We start from the raw sequence: 17678 nt of genomic DNA on the forward strand, positions 1-17678 counted from the left end.
TGGTATTTTAGGGTTCCACAGCTAATTTCAACTTTAAAATCCAGTATTTGTGCAGCCTTGACAAATGGTAAAGTCACTGTTGAAATGTGATCTGTGAAGCTCATGTCCTCTCATGTCAAATATGTGTGAACTGTCTCCTCAGACAACCTCTGGATTATCTTTGCAATAGCCCCACTTTGTTCAAGATCTTGATCAGATGACTTTCAAAGGTAGACTCCAGAATTTGCATAGCAGTCCAAGGAAAACACCACATTCTTGTGGTAGGCCGGATTATGATATGACACTACTCTTCTCCCACCTGTGTGTCACCAAAGTAGCCTAAGATGACAAATCCATCCTGAAACCAGCAGCATGAGGGAGTTTTAACTGTGTAACTATAGTGCTTTCCGTTCACTCTGGGAACTTTATTTAGTTTGTTTATTTATTTTATTTAATTCAGTCCTCCTTTCATGCAGCACCTCATGCTGTGGGAGGAAAAAAATATAATCTATTACTTATTGATCAGCAATGGCGCCTATGGCCTCCCTGAAACCAGTATATCATTAAAGAATGTACCAATCAAGATTTGCAATGTCTGTTGTGTATGAAATGTAATCTGCATTTGCCATAATGACTTTGAGGAAGCCTGTTCATCACCTGTTGTGTGACAGTCATGTAAAAGAGAAAGAGAACACAAGGAGAGAATTTTCCCCATTGGTCTTGCCTCAAATCACTCCTCTCAAATCCCCAACACACTAAAACAAGAGAGTCAACATGAGTTGCTTGCAGAACCCAGGGGATGTGAGTTTTCCTGCTGGAGAGATAATCTGTTTTCCTTCAGGCAGAATGTATCATTTGCAATTCCCAGTACAAATGTGTTTTCTAATTCTCTTCTTAAGGGAAAAATATACTAATTAGCTCAGTTTGTGGTTTGCTGGGTCTTAATTCATACGTGGAAACAGATATCTCAAGGTCTGTAAAACCTGACTTGTTATGTAAAAAAGCTGGATACTGGACTCAGAATAACATTATCAAGGTTCTTGAGCTCTACCCACAGGTCTGCTACTGTGCCAAGAAATATCTCTTGTCCCTGCCCCTGGCATAAAAGTAATCCCGGTGCTGCCTCCTGATCTATTGGTAAGATTTAAGGCATGACTTTGTATAAAAGTGCCTCTCTTGACTGTAAAGTTTGATGTGCTCAATCCAAGCTCCTAAAAGCAGAAGGGTGATGTAGCAACCCCAGTGAGAACCACAAGAGCACAAACGCTATATCATGTCCATCAGGATTGCTTCCAAGAGCAGACAGGTGCTCATACCACCTCAAATGTGTGTGTCCTGAGCTAAATACAGCCTATCACTCCCACCCCACAGTAGCTGCATTCTGGCACATAGTGATGAGTCATGGCATTGTGCTGCTGTGACAGTCATAAGGGTTGAGTCTCTGGACCTGTGCCCAAAGGGCTCCCAATCCTCTCCACAAGTCCATCTGACTCAGCCTGAGAATGACTGAGGAATAGACAGACTGTTTCCCTTTTTGCTTTTGTAGCCTTTGACCAGTCCTAGTCAATACTGGCTTGGCATCTTTTCTCTCAAGTCTATGGAAAGCATTAGATTTCTGTCTCAACTCTGCAAGACTCCTGCTCGTTTCCAGGAGGCCACTCCTGAGCATCTGAAGTTTTGCCAAGCAATTTGATGTGGAGATAACTGAGGCAGCACTTGGTCATTCTTAGACGATAAAAAAACCTCACAATAGACAAGGACTGACCAAGGCAGTCTTGTTCTGATATTTGTTGGCCCACTGCAAGTGGAAGCTCACTCTTGTCCTGCCTATCCCTTTTCTCCAACACACATGGAGCGGCTGCCAGAAGTATCAACCTGGAGCTCTTCAATGCAAACTTTTCCCATGGGAACTCATCCGTGCAGAAAGCCACTGGGCAAGTGCATGTATTCCCATGCTGTTTCTGTACTGCTGATCTCTTGAAAAAATATAAATTAAAAAGAAAGAAGTAAAGAGGATCTTTGGGGAAGGTTTTTAAGCTTTACTGAAAGGATTCATATGGTCCGTGTCAGGCATTCCCTTTGAATGGCAGACAGTTATGTGGTGATGAATATATGGTGATGCAAATATTTTGTTTTGATGGCCCTGGCCTTCACCTGGAATATAGAAGGCCATACTCAATTCCTTCATCTACTGAAATGGACTTGATAGAGGTTGGTACGAAGTGTAGGTGTATGCTTTTGTTAAAGTTTGGCCTTTGAGGACAACACTCTCCATTAAGAGAGAGTAGATGGCAAAAGGTAAGAAAATCATGGACTTCTGAGTTAATCTCAAGAAAAACTAAATGAAGAGGTTGCAGGTGGCTGATTAAAACCAAAGCTATGTCCGATATCTACACGCATAGCTATTTTGAAGGGTGCAATGAAGAGAGTTGTAGTTGTTCAGTGATCTATTTAGCAGCATTGTTCCACCTCAGCTACTGCCCATTTGCAGCAGTTCATCCATGGGAAGAACCTATGCAATGCTTTCTGCAAACCTCTAACTCAGAGTGCCCAGGGGCAACTGCAGAAAGACAGAACGAGAAAGGCACTGCGACAAGACTTCTTGCTGCATGACACAGCTTGGCACAGTGGGACATGCCGGCACGGCTGGCTCATCCCCTGGCCAGACACCTGCCACCCGGTGATCTGATGTCCTTCAAATGCCCTCTAGTGGCTGTGGCTCTACCTGGGGGCCATGTCCCCGTGGTGCAGCTGGAGGAAAAGAGCACTTTGCATGCACATGTAAAGCAGAACCTGAAAGCACATGTGTGGAAAATGGCTGGTGCTAACTGGTAGCCCCCAGCTCCCCCATTCCTGGTGCTGCTGCACAAAAGTAGCATCCAATAATGCAGCTCTCTGCTCCACTAAGCAGAAGAGCTAGGTTGGGAAGCAACTGGCATTCCAAAAGTGATGGAGGCTCAGTGGGCCCTCCAGGTGCTCACACAAGGTGCAGTGCTGTTTTAAAGACCGCTGTCTGAGGAGAAATTTTCTCTTCTGAACCTCTGTTTAAAAGGAGACTTAACAGTCCAGGCACCAGGGAGGGAGATGAGGCTCCCTGAGACAACACGGTCGGAATCCAGTGAGTGAAGGACTCTTAATATAAACACCTGTGGGGTCTGCCACAGACTGAAAAAAGTCTGTGGACAGTGAGGCTTTATTGCTGAAGGTCCTAAATGGTAACTGGGGAATCTTCTGCAAGAAATGAAGGAATTCAAGGAATTCAAGACACACTATGAGCTGCATATTTACTTAGGGGAGTCAGATGGAACAACAACAAGCCCCTTCCCTGTCATCAGGGAGCACAAGGCTGGTTTCTGAGGTCTCTAATATGCCTATGCTGTTTGCACTTTCAGGTGAGGGCTTTGTCTGACCTGCATCTGAAGGTTTTAAGGAGCATATTGGCTTGCCCTCTGCTGCAGAAGATCATGAGAAGTCAAATTGCTGTGACCATGAGAATCAACACAATTGATGGGGACGCCAATTGGAAATTCCTCTGATAGTCTCTCTAGATTCCTTCTTTATTTTTTCCCCCAGTATTTTGTCCTCTTATTAGTACACAGCTGCTACTTTTGCTTTTCAGCTGCTATTTTTGCTTTGCAAACCGGTATTCACTGACTGCTCCATGGTTGCCCTTTGCTCAGATAATCTTTGGGAGCAACACAGCTCCCACTTGGTGTGTCTGTGACTGCAGAGTGCTTTTGTAATGCTGGGTTTGTCATTGCTAACTTCTCACACCTGCTGCAGACTTATCTAAATTATTTCTCAAGTAATTTCAAACTTGTTTGTGAAGTAAGAGAGTTAGAGAAATACTGCTTCACATCCTGGTTCTCTGCAGCTGTATTAAGAGTGTAAGCTATTTGGGGAAGGGATCACCTCCTAGGGCATTTGTTCAACCTGTGGCACAAGGAGGTCCAGGAGACCTAATATTTTACTGCCCAGAAAAGCAGAGAGGTAAAAAAAAGCACTGCATCCTTATGGGAAGACTGTCCTGATCTATGATGTGTGTGGATGTGCAAATTACAACAGATGATGCACTTAGCAATCATGTTCTTTGCATACATAAGCAGGAAAAACAGCTCCCAAACTGCCAGTATCTCTCTTGATTCTCACCAAATGGCTGCATGTCACATGGTCACACAGGAAGGGGGATCAAGGGAATGAGAGGAAGAAATGACAGAGGAGGAATCTTCAAATGGGGAGATACATGCCTCTCCAACAGGGAAATGAACAGCATCTTTGAAAAAGACTGAAATTCACCTGCTCTTCAGGCCTTTTCTTCTTTGAAGTAGTTTGGTTTGAGCATTTTAAACTCTCTCTGAAAGGAGAAAAGTGTCTTCAGCTACCCATGCCCAAGAGTGCTGAGCCTGTCTGTGTGGTGGGCTGCTTTCTTAACCAACTCAGTTTTTTGCCCTTCCCTCTCTGTCTCCTGGATCTTCACATAAAAAAACAACCTCCCACCAAAAACAAACAAAAAACCAAACAAATGAGCAAGCAAACAAACAAAACCCTCAAACACAACCCAAATGAAATAACAAACAAAAAAGCCTCCAAACCCAATACAAAAACCCAAACCAAAGTCCCAACATGAACAAATGAAATGAAAGGAAACTCTGGTTCTTCTGGTAGACCACCTTCTGAGAATTTCCACGATTCATTCCATATTCGGAATTACACCCCTCTGCTTATACAAGAACCATGGCAGACAGTAGGCACTAGACCAGAAGATACTATCCTTTCCCATGTTGGCTGTACGTTGAGCACTTCCTCCAAGCTCCCAGAAAGTTTGAGAGAAAGTGTAAGAGCTGTGTGTGGTTTAGGACCACTAAGGCTGGCTTCTCCTAGCAAAGGGAAAGTTCTCCTGCCCTGAGAAAACTTCACACTGACAATACTGATGGAAGGAAGACTGCAGTTTCTGCAAGTGTTGATAACCAGATAATGTTTTCCATCACCTGCCACACAGTCTTCCCTGAATCATGGAGTCTGCTGTCTTTTCTGTGTTTCTGCAGACTTCAGGAGAAAGAAACTTTTGACTTTATCTGCATGTCAAAATAGGTTGAGACCTCCAAACTCAGACATTTGGAAGATTTTAATTTGACATGAGTCAGCATGATTGGCAGGTCAAAGCACAATGCTGGCTCTTGCAGCTCAAAAGCGCATGGCAAATTGGTGGAACTGCACAGCTCATCATGCTGTAGTCTGTGTGGTGCATTTCTTGATATTCCCTCTTTGTACAGTACCCAGAACAGTTATTTGATAGTCCAGATTATTCAGACCACATCAGGGCTCAGAAAAGGTAGAAGAAGACAGAAATGGAGCTGGTCTGATCCTCTGACAGGTAGCCAATGAAACAATGACACCAGCTGTGAAGTCACTTAGGGCAAGCTTTTGAAATAACACAGCCTGTTGGGTGGTGCTGAGCTCTGTTTAAAAACTGGGACAGAATTTTTGCAATGGAAACAGCTGGATACTGAGTGCTTTTAAAAATCTGGCTCCTGTTTAGCTGCCTCCATGGGAACTGAGCTTAACTGAAAACCTGGCCCTGACTGTGCATGCTGAGGACTTTAAAATGGGCCTTCTGGTCTTTAGAAATTTCAACTGATGGCATTCAGCAAATAGCTGAGATTTCCTTTCTGAAGTACTACTGTTCTGTGTTCCATGTTTTTTGTTGTGGCTTTCTTTTTCAGCTGACACAAACGTCAGTGCCTGCCAGTCTGTTCCAGGCTCTTTAAGCTTGTGTGGTTACAGCCTGCTAATTCCTTTGCTTACATGCCAAAAGCCAGGCGTAGCTATCCGTCACCTTACTATTTGTTGCTTTTGAATCCCAGCCTGAATGAGTGTGTGCATCCTTCAGCCTGAGTCCAGAGGAGTGCTAAAATTCAAGCCTGCAGGAGGAACACTGACCATCAAGAGCCTCAACCAAATCTTGGGGCCCTGTTGCACTCACAGTTATGCAAATAAAGCCTGTATGTTCCCTGCAGAATAAATAGGCAATATTGACATGCAGCAGTGAGAGAACCAGAAGGTATGAAGTGTTGAAGCCACTTAGATAAGGGTGCACAAAGCATGGATAGCCAAGGTGGGAAGAATATTATATCAAATTTCTCTCACTGTGTTTCAAAACCACAGCTGGACAAGTGCTTGATGCCTACCACCAACTATCAGGAATCAGTGAAAGGTTATTAATAATTCCTGATAACAATGAGATGGGGCATTTCAAATATAGACAGAGAAGCATATATTAAAAGTCTTTTATAGGGCTGCATCCAGTTATTTAGCATGGGTGACTGCCAGTTGACAAGTGGGCTGTTTCGATTGCTTGCTGTGATGCTCTTATGGGAATGGGAGAGATGTCTGGACAGAATATCACCAACACTCATGTCAGCTACACACTTCTGGGAAGTGGTGACTGGCGCCATGTAGTGCATTAGTGTATCTGGATGCTCTTGCCTGCAGCACGGGGACATGTAGGCAGCAGCAGTGCTAGCTACATGATTATGATGTGACTTTAGGGCACAGTATAAAATCTGTGGAAACAAGCTGTTGAGCGTTTTTAGCAGTCTCATTCCAAAGGGCCAAGGCAATGCAGCAGGCAGAAGGCTAAATTTGTCTTCCCATGAAAATCTGGTTTTTGTACAGGCAAGGAGTCATTTACTGTTTCTCTGAAGCTGAAGAGTGATGGTAAACAGAGATTCAGTGCCAGCTGGAGTGTATGCAGATAATTCTGCTTTCATATAAAAGGTATGAGGCTGGTCTGAACCACTTGACTCTCTGGGTAGAGGACAAATCTCCCTGCTGCTAATTTCCTGTTGGCTTCCTGCATCTGAAAATATCTCCTTCTGGGCAGTAAAGTCAAAGCTAAGTGGCAAAAACCAAGAGAGGTACTCCTCCTGCTCTCCCTGAATCTGTGGATTTCTTGCTGTACCACATGGGTCTGTTCAGAAGAGAGCAGCCAGCTTCTGCTCACCCCATACCTAAACAGAGTTCATTCCTGTGGTAACACTGTTTTCACATTTTCATGCAAAGTATGATTTGCACTGCACTGTTTAGATTGGCTATTATGTGATAAAATCATTCTATCAGGGTGGGGCAGTAAGGGAGGAAAATCCTATCTTGTTGTTTTGCTTCTGCTGTTTGAGTCCTGAACGGGTTTCTGAAAAAAAAGAAAAGAAAAAAAAAAGTTTGCGAGAGAAACAGGAGACAGAGGACCAGCATTGATTGCTGCTAGGGAAAAGAGCATTTTATTGCCTAAACTTCATAATGAATTATACACTCTTCTTCCCACATTAAAGACCATACTGCCTTTGGATGTTATGCCTGTGACCACAAACTCGAGTGCAGAATATGTCTCTCCTTCTCTTCCCTCTGAGTGATAGCAAGGACAGGCTGCACCCTCCACAGGTGCAGATGGTGCCTGAGTGGCTTTTTGGGGTCTGCAGTATGCCCACTGTCAGGAGTCAGGTCTAATACTTTAAAAATGGAGTTCTTTCTATATGAGACACTAAATTTACTATCTCTTTAATATATCCTTGATATTGTCCTACCAAATGTGTTATTTGGGAGAGAATCCTAACAAAAGCCTGACACAGATTAGAAGCTGGGGTCTAATACTGGGCATTTTCTGATGAAAGTTTTGCTGCAGGTGATTTGGTTCCAATTTGAAGCAGATTTCCTCTTCTGTTTCTTCAGTATCTCTAGGGTAAGGGGAAGAATGTGCTCCCTGATGCGCATTCTTTCCTGCTGCTGTTTCTGACTGTGCATAGTCTGCTTCTTCACAGTGACCAGACCACGGTGTTTAGTCAGTGAATAGCCTGTTATGGGAGATTAAACAGATTTCCCTACAGTGAGAGAACAATAATCTTGTGATCATTCAGTGCTGTTTCACCCAAGATATCAGGCTCCAGCGTCACACAGCTGGGCTCAAACTGGACCCAGCACTACCCCACAGACAGTGAGAAGGATGGTGCATGGGAAAATTTCAGAGTCCTTTCATAGATCTCTCTCTCCCCCTCCTTGGAGCTGGGACAGGGTAGTGGTCCCACCTCCAGGGCCAAGGCCTTGGTGGAAATTCCTCCCGATATACTCTGATGTTGAAACAGTCCAGCAGGAAAACAAAAGTTCAACTCTCCATCTCTCTCTGGAGAAAGAAAAAGGAGCTGAAAAACTGGCTGAAATCAAGCAGAGTGTTTTCCCCACTCTTGCTCTGCTGCCACAGCTGAAAAAAAAGTCTCTCTGTGTGACCTTGAACAAGCTGCAAACTGCTTTGAAGAAGTTTTTCTCAGGTTTTCCTCCCCCTCTCAGGCTCAGTTTAAAGGCACAGAAAGGCACTAAATTAATTTCTGGGCATGGGGCAGCAGTAAGAGATACACATCACAAAGTCACCCCCAAGACATTCCACCCCTTATCCCATATCGTTGGCCCAATGCCCAAACTAATATATTCTAGTTCTACACACACACATCAATACATACATGTATATATATATACAGAGCTATGTACAAACAGTGACAGTGACACTCAGCAAGCAGTGGTATACAGGCATTCCACATTACAGGTGGTTTTCACCCAACAATCAGATCTCCCTGCAATACACGCCTTGCTCCATCCTTTTGCATCACTCACCAGGTGCAACCAGGCCCCTGAGCAAAAACAACCCCATGCATGGGTTTGTCTGTGCTTGAGGCAGAATTAACCCAAACAGTCTTTCCTAACAGACCTCTGACATGCACTACTGGGACCTTATCTCCATCTACTGTATGTAGGGATTCAGATTGGGCTGGACCAGCTCTAGTGGTGGAACCTCAGGTGTTAGCTAACCAGGTGGCCTTTGCTAGATGCTGCTCCCAATTTTTGGAAGTTCCCCCACCCAGTGCCTTCAGGGTGGTTTTCCACAATCCATTGCACCGTTCCACTTTGCCTGCAGCTGGTGCACGGTAAGGGATGTGGTACACCCACTCTATGCCATGTTCTCTAGCCCAGGTGTTTATAAGGCTGTTCTTGAAATGAGTCCCATTATCAGACTCAATTCTCTCAGGCATACCATGCCTCCAAAGGACTTGCTTTTCCAGGCCCAGGATGGTGTTCTGGGCAGTAGCATGAGGCACAGGATAGGTCTCCAGCCATCCAGTGGTGGCTTCTACCATTGTGAGCACATAGCGCTTGCCTTGGCGGGTTTGAGGCAGTGTGATGTAATCAATCTGCCAGGCCTCCCCATGCAGGTCTGCAACTTAAGAGCCTCATTAAAAAAATGTTAAGACAGTTCTTAACTAGCTGCTGAAGTCCTCATGAGGACTGGGGCAATTAGGAATTAATCTTTGTTTGAAACAGGAAAATATTTTCCACCAATGCAAAACCTGAACATAAACTAGTCAATAGGTGGAGAGATTTATTTTGATGACCTCTCTGTTCCTGTTTGCCCTTCTCAGGACATAGCTAGCACAGAAGAAAATCAAGGATGCAGGAATCAGCCAAGTCACTCCTCTTACAGAAATTAAAATTTCTGTTCCTACAGTGTAAAAAAAGGAGAGGAGGAAATGCATGATCTTGGGTCTTTATCACAAATCATATGGGGATATTAGGAATTATACTGTAAAATCATTGGGACTGGAAACACACACGAGCATTCTCTGCAATAGACCTCACCGACTGATAGTCTTTCTCTACCTGAGATGCAATATAACAGCAGTAAGATAGCTTTGCTGATAAACAAAATGATAACAAATATGTCCATGCACTGAATTAACAGGGAAAATGAGGTTTTTGCACCTACAATAAAGTAGACATATGTTGAAATTTATCTCTCTACACTGTTACTGCCCAGAGAAATGTACTTATATTTAATCCAGTTCTGGTGCACTTAACAGGCATTCTGCAGCTGTCAGTGATGTTATGTACTGTAAACTCCAAACATCCATTGTAAAACTGTGCTCATTATAAGAAGCAAAATATGGTACCTGAATCTTAACTGAAGTATTAATAATAAAAATGGATTACACACATCCTGTTTGCTGAGCAATTATTCCAGGGAAGAGATTGATTTCAGATTTTCCCTGACTGACTGAATGGCAGAACAGGTATTTGCACGGAGTATCTCTGACCTGAAGAAAATGTCAGAAACTTTATAAGCTTTATAAGGAGAAATAAAATGTTCTTTGGGTTTTTTTGCCTTAACTATATTTAAGTAAAACTCTATTGTCTGTGCTATTTCTTAGAAAAAGAAGAATCTCAGAAAAATTTAATATAATTTATTGAATCAGAAGTCTGTATAATCATAAATTTCTCTATGCTTGAACACAATCCATTTTTCAAATGTGTATCACTGAGGCTTTGTTGATAGGGCTGTTAATGAAAACCCTGACTCTGTGTGATGGACGCACATTTAGATGATGCAGTAGTGTTTAAATTTATGGCAAGCTTCAGATGTAGGCTGCTGGAACTGCCTAGCTTTTATACGTGCAGAAAATGTATGAAACATTTCACTTTTCCCTGTGTGGAATTCTGGGCCTCTATCTACACCTCAGCCATTGACACTGTGTACCAGACAAGCTCTGTGCACATCTCAGTACTGGCAGCCTGAATTCATAAAATCATAAAAAGATTTGGGTTGGCAGATCCAAAGAAAGATTAAAGATCATCTATTTTCAATGCCCCTGTCATGGGCAGGGACACCTTCCACCAGATCAGCTTTCTCAGGGCCCCATTCAACTCTGCCTTGAACATTTCCAGGGATGGGGCACTTGCAACTTCTCTGGGCAACCTGTTCCAGTGCCTCACCACCCTCACAGTGTTGGGGTCCCTTTCCCCCGGCCATGTGGTCCTCGGAGAGGGGCCCTGGGGGGGAGACATGGGGTTTCCCAGCCCCTGGTCAGCCTCGTTCCCCATTGGTTGTTTTGTGTTCCCCTGCACGGGCAAGGACCCTCGGGTCCTGTGATTGCCTCAGTTCCTCGGCAAAACCTCTGGCCATGCGGCTGGAGAAATAAACATCTCTGAAACATCTACCAAGAATCGGTCCAGATATATTCTTTTCCACGGGCCTCGTTGTTTGATACGCGTGTTGCAGTTTCCCCACTGTAACAAATGGTGGAGAATTGCAAGCAGAACAATCCCTGATCCCTAACGACAGCGACTGATTTGTGAGTAAACGCTGAATTTCTCTTCTTGTTTTGTTTGAAACAGGAAAACATCTCTAAACTATGGAGGAACCATGGAAAGACTTGTCTCTCAGAGCCGCATATGGACACTTATCTTAAACTTGAAAAGATTCCTGAAGAACGATTTGTAAATTTTAGCTTAATTCAAGCTCAAAAGGAACTGAAACATTTCCTTTCATGGTTGTTTAAGAACTTTTTCTACGTTTCTTGGGATTTAATTCTTACCAAACACTTTTTGAATACCGTTTGGACACAGTTAATTTCTGAGTCAAAATATATGCTGATGGAAGAATATTCTCGTGAATATTATTTAAATACCGAGACCGTTGAACAATGTCACCTGTGTCTTGGCGAAGGGAAGCCTGGCTCAGGGACCGTGCGACCGCGGCCACATGGACCAAGTGCTCTCTGAGCAGCAGCGAGGCAATTCCCGCACACAGGCGGAGCGGCACGAGCTGCAGTGTTGGCAGCAGAGCGAGGCGCAGTGGGAGCGGGGTGACCTGGCCGTGCCCGCCCGGCCCCGCACGGCACATGGTGGAGTGAGCCCTGTGAATGGCCGACCGAGAGGGGCGGCGCACAGGCGGCGGCTGGTGGTGGTGGTGGTGGTGGAGCGGAGCCGTGCCTGACTGAAAGGCGCGCTGGAGCAGGGCGCAGGGGCGTCGTTGCTCAGGGGCCTGGCTGAGACGTGGGCGCGGCCCCAGGCAGCAGCAGCTCAGCTGAGAGCAGAGGAGGCGGTGCGCAGGGAGCTGAACAGCCCAGCCTGGCCTGGCCCGCGTGGTCCCGAATGTGATCCCAGGAAGAGCACGCAGGCATGAGCAGCCCCGACGGCCCCGGCAGCACTGACAACCCTGGCAATTCCAACACGGGAGCGAGCGAAAGTGAAAGAGAAAGCAAAAACGCAGCGAGACAGAAAACAGCAACCACTTGAAAAAAGGAAAAAATCACTGTAGCTAAGGTTTTAGGAATAGTAAAACGATAAAATGTTAAAGAAAATTATGGTCTTATAACAAGATGTGACAACCAAGAAGACATATTAGTTCATAGAACGGCTATTAAAAAGAATAACCCTGAAAAATGCATCCCAAGCTTGGGAGATGGAGAGGTGGTGGAGTTCAAAATTGTGCAAGGTAGAAAAGGCTTACAAGCATCGCAGGTCACTGGGTCTGATGGAGTTTCTGTGAAAGGCAGTATATATGCTAAACATTGTAGTCATGTTAGACAATATCTCCATTATAAGCCCCCCCTACAGTCTCCCTTTCCTAATCCCACCTTTCCCTTTTTACCCTACATCATATTACCCTCAGTGTATTCCCAATCCATTTTTTCACCCATGGTTTCCCTCACAAAACCATGCCTTTGCCAATTGTTTCCCCAAAAATCCCTTTCCAATGCCGAGTGAGGGATGAAGAGGGGGAGGAAAGAAATTAACTATTGTTGTTTAGAGTTCCAATGGGTACAAATGGAAGAAACCCTCTCCTGCCTCAGTTTCCCCACAAAGCATGCCTGGAGAGTCCTGTCTCCCTTCTGTCAGCCTTAAGATGTTCCAGAAAATCTGTTTGGACATTTAAAGACTCAGGAGGGTGGCTTGTTTTGTTTTGAAACTGCCCTTGTTATGTTTATCCAGTTGTTTTCAATGTTAAATTTTAAATCTCTTTTTGTTAAAAATAAACGGGTGAAATGTTGGGGCCCTCCCCCCTGCCATGTGGTCCTGGGAGAGGGGCCCTGGGAGGGAGGCACAGGGTTTCCCAGCCCCTGGTCAGCCTCGTTCCCCATTGGATGTTTTGTGTTCCCCTGCACGGGCAAGGACCATCGAGTCCCGCGATTGCCACAGTTTCTCGGCAAAACCTCTGGCCATGCGGCTGGAGAAATAAACATCTCTGAAACATCTATCAAGAATCCGTCCATATATATTTCTTTTCCATGGGCCTCGTTGTTTGATACGCGTGTTGCAGTTTCCCCACTGTAACATCACAGTAAGAAATTTCTTCTAATAATCTAATCTACATCTACCCTCTTTCATCTTAAAGTCTTTGTCCTACCACTACATGCGTTTGTAAAAAAATTTTTTTACAAACATCTTTTTTACGTACCCTCTTCAGCCTCTCCTTTGAAGAGCCCTCTTTTCTAGTGTCACAAAAGTATTGAAACAGTGTGTTCTACCCTGGAATAATGCTGAATCAGGACAAGGAGCATCTTAACTGTAACAAGAGGAGTACTTAACTAACAAGAGGAAAGTACCCTGTAGCCTTGAAAGTTACCTTGGCAAAGTTTCAAAAGCTAGAAATATAAACACCAGAAACTGGCATAACAACAGCTGATTTCAAGGATTCCCTATTGCTGCCCATGAGATCTAAATTCTATTGAATTCAATAGTGACATTTCTTGTTGTGGAAGGTGTTTCGGACTTTTTGTAAACTTAACCCCAAATGTGGTTCAAATCAGGACCATTTTACCCTGGGTCAGGCAAAGTGTGAGGACTTTCCTTCTGCTCCTTGAAAAGGACTGTTCACATCTGAAAGAGCAAAACCACTGAAAGCAGGAGGGAAAAACACATTTCCAGTGTTCACTGCCTCCCAAACAAGCGAGATGGAGCTGGCAGAGGGTGGTGGGACTGTTTATCTCATGGCCAGTGCCTCACGTGCTGTCTGCAAGCAGGCTCATGTATCCATGGCAATGGGCAGCTCAGCTTCTAACTTTTCAACATGCAGAAAAGGAAAATCCATTATTTCATACTTGACGTAATGGCTGTCTGGTCAGACATCCACAGCTAACAAACAGTAAGATTTGGGTCAGGTATTTCCTGGCAGCTAATGGCCACCTGGGCTAAAAGCTGTCAGTTGCTGAAGTAATTCATTAAATGATACAAAATGGACTTTACATCAGTCATTATGGCATCAATACAAAAGTTTTGTTTCAAGTGTAATCAGCTTTACTACACGAATGTCACTTCTAAGTGAAAAATGGGAGTTGCCTGGTAAGTAGAGTAACGCATTGTGCGCGGCTAAACTGGTACTTGCAGAGAAAAAACCCAACTTGTGAACTGCCAAACACCAACAAAAGGAAGAAATACCATTATCTTTCTAGACAGAATGCACTACGTCCTTTACAACTTACACTTTTTCTGAGGAGCCAGGGGAAGAGGGAAGCACAGGACCCCACTTCAACACTTAACACATTAATTCCACTTTTACGGAACTATGGATAAAGTATGCTTCTTACCAGGATGTGAGAAGCCATAAAAAAGCAAAAACCTTCCATACAGGCAGTCTATCATGTTGGTAAGAGCACATGTATGAAGTTCTAGTCAGAAGACATCAAAATGACAAGACTCATGTAAGTATTCACAGTTGCCTGAACCACATGTTTCTAGGTGTACCATTTGCAATGAAAACATGTCATAAGAGCCCCAAGCTTGGTACGCATCAAAAGGAATCTATTTTCAAGTTTTAGTTTGTGCCGAATCTTTGGTCTATCATGCAGGTTGAAAAAAAAAAGAGGGATGATCACAGAAGAAACAAAGGAGCAGAATAATGAGGTAGCCACATTGGCCAATGGAAAACAGCAGGTAATTTGAGAAGAATTTCGTTACACAGGGCAAATTAAAAGATTGAACTTGCAAGTAGAAGCCAATAAAAATGACAGTGATGAAAGAATTAGAAAAAAATAAACGAATAAAACTGTTGTGGAAAACAGAGGTAGACAGAAGTAAAATATTGTTTTCATCACCTAGTGCAAAATATGTATTAATGTTTCAATAAAGGGACAAAGGGTGAAAGAATTACATCAGACCATAATTTTAAATTAATCAGGGATCTCTTGCAGCAAATTCATATACATATATATATGTATATAATGTGTGTGTATGTAACAAATACATGCAAATTCACTCCCACTGCAGAAATTACTGTCAGATTTACCCACTTCTGCAGAATTCCTTCAGTCTATCTTGTCCTTACTAACAGTGTCTCTAATGCTCTGTTTCTGAGGTGTAAATGGAAAGGTGAACAGTATGTGAATCATAATGTCTTTCAAAGTCTGTTGACAGCCTGAAGAAAGACTAGAAAGGTACAAACTAGCTGAATTCTGACATCTGAAGTTAATAGTCTGCATTTTATTAAAAATAAGTGCAATATAAAATTAAATATAATACCCCATTATTATGAGATTTACTGAATGCATAATTAAACTACTAAAGAATTTCTCTATCTTCCACAGTGCTTTGCAAACTCCAGAAGACTCTTTATGAAGACAGAACAGGTTGCAATTGGAACAGATTTGAGACCTGGCTGTTCACCAGACAAAGGCTGGCAATTTTTGTCATTGTGCAATGTAGTGCCTTAGTGTAGATACACCCACTGAAAATGGTGACCTTGAGAAGATATCTACAAGCTCATGCTTCTTGTGTCCTTTAGGGTGATGAACCAGATACTTTAGCAGGGAGACTTTAAAATACAGAGAAAACCTACTTAGACTTGACATCTGGTTTTGTTTCCTTCACAAAAAAGGAATTTAAAAGGTCACCTAATGGAGGTATATGTTGTCCCACTGACAAAGAAAATGTTTGAAACAAATTACAACACTTACTATGAAAGTATGAGGTGAAGAAGTGCCAATGTTGTGTAACAGACTTACTACAAGTTATTAAAAGGGGAAATTTTGACTGAAAAAGGAACTATGAAGGAACATAAAATGCCAGCTTTCCGAAACTCTAAAGACCTATTTATTTTTGAGCACAGATTAGGTTTAATGTTTTATAAATGAAAGAATGAATACAGAGTTTCTCTCTCTAGTTTTTGTTCAGGGGAAACCACTGAAAAACAAATCAGGCATTGATTTTAAAGCAAAATAGTGCTCCAGACAGACTCAGTATATGGAATCATATCTTCTCTGATGTGCTTAGTGGTAACTGGGCTTTATGCACCTTTGAACTAAACAAAGCTCAGGCCATGAAAAAGCTCTTCTCATGAACGTCCTACAAATGAACTTATCCAAGGAGAAGAAAATGAATGCACCTGCAAAATAGTAATTCTTGCAGTTGAGATACTTGGTTTTATTCCACGTGAAGACAGAGGTGATTGGGCCATCTGTGCTGTGCAAATAAAATTAAATCCTAAAGTGCATAAACCCTACAGCACCTTTAGAAAAAGAAAGGCTTTTTTATTCTTTGGAGACCAAAACTGGCCTCAAGGTGTATTACCTAATGAGCATCATGCACTACCTAATAGGCAAATATGTGAATGAGTCTGAAATCCTTCAAGTCACTGCACACTGTTTCTAGTAGCAAGAACATTCTCCTCCTCTCATACCACTGATAGCACCAATTTCACAAAGAAAAGTAAGTAACAAGTCATTTTGAACAGCAGGTAATGACAGTATTGGCCTTTATTCTCACTTGTGCCAAAACCCCTATCACACCAACCTGGGAGACTAGAGAGTCCTAAAAGCAGCACTTTATCATGTGTTGAGCAACTTTAATGAACATGAAAATCAAACCTATTACTTGAGAGAGGGTATGATAAAATGTCTGGATGCCAACAACCCTCACACAGGTGCCCCACTCACTGAGAGACAGAAGACACTCATCAAAGCAGCTAGGAAGGGAAATTATTCTATTAGCTGCAGAAATCAGGGAAAACCACTTCCAAGAAAGGTGGCACTGTGTACTTGGAAGGAAGAAGAGCCTCTCTCCCACTCTGCAGTTGGTTTTGCAGACATTAAAAGGTTGTGGAAAAGAAAAAAAAAAGAAAGATGTCTTTCTAAAGCTTGAGCACAGGTGATCTGAAGGATCTACTGACTCTGCAAGATAGCGCATTTTGAGCAGACAAGTGCAGCTAAAGATGCCTGGAGAGGCAGGAGAGGAGAAGATAAAAGAGAAACAGAGAAGACAAAAGCAGACAAAATATTACTAAAGTAAAGCTAGAGGGGAGAAAGAATCAAAAATAAAAGGGAGGAAAAGAGGAAAATGAACACAAAAAAAGCCAGAATCATACACAAATAAACCTACAGACTTGAACCAGATGTCTCTAATAGGAGTTTGGGCTACAATGCAGTACAAATCTGAGCATAAGAGAAAAGAAAAACAAGACACATGGGGATACTTTCAATTCGTCCTTGTTTGTTACATGTCCTGATTTTACTTCTAAAACTCTCTGGCTGAGAAAAAGCCTTAAAATTTCCTTGCTGTTACCACTTACTTTCTCATCTCCCATTCCCATTATTGGAGTGTTTTTACTTTGACAATTCATGTTTTCTCTATCATCAAGCAGCTGCACTGAGTGCACCAGCTGGGCACAGTGGGATTGGGGTCTGGCACTGGTGAAACAAGGATAGTAGTGACACCCAAAATCCACAGTATCTCAGAGGAATATTTCCCATAAGAAAGGCACACGGGAATCATGCACCTTTTGCACTGAAACATTTTGGTCATGGCTTATGCCCAGAGTACGGGGGCAGTAATCTTGGGTAACTTCAGCAGTGCTTTACTAACCTGGTGCAGGACAGCTTCCCTGAAGC

General features: G+C 43.1%; 1 long non-coding RNA gene across 1 annotated transcript in view; it reads right to left on the minus strand.

Moving 5' to 3' along the window:
- Positions 1-7054: 7054 nt before the first annotated feature.
- LOC309585469 overlaps positions 7055-17678 on the minus strand; it is a 45130-nt gene continuing 34506 nt past the window's right edge. Inside the window, exon 3 of the long non-coding RNA XR_014227296.1 lies at positions 7055-7168. This is a non-coding gene — a long non-coding RNA (uncharacterized lncRNA). The remainder of the gene's footprint in view (positions 7169-17678) is intronic.

Source organism: Coloeus monedula (genome assembly GCF_965178545.1).
Source record: "Coloeus monedula genome assembly, chromosome: Z".
Lineage (NCBI taxonomy): Eukaryota > Metazoa > Chordata > Aves > Passeriformes > Corvidae > Coloeus > Coloeus monedula.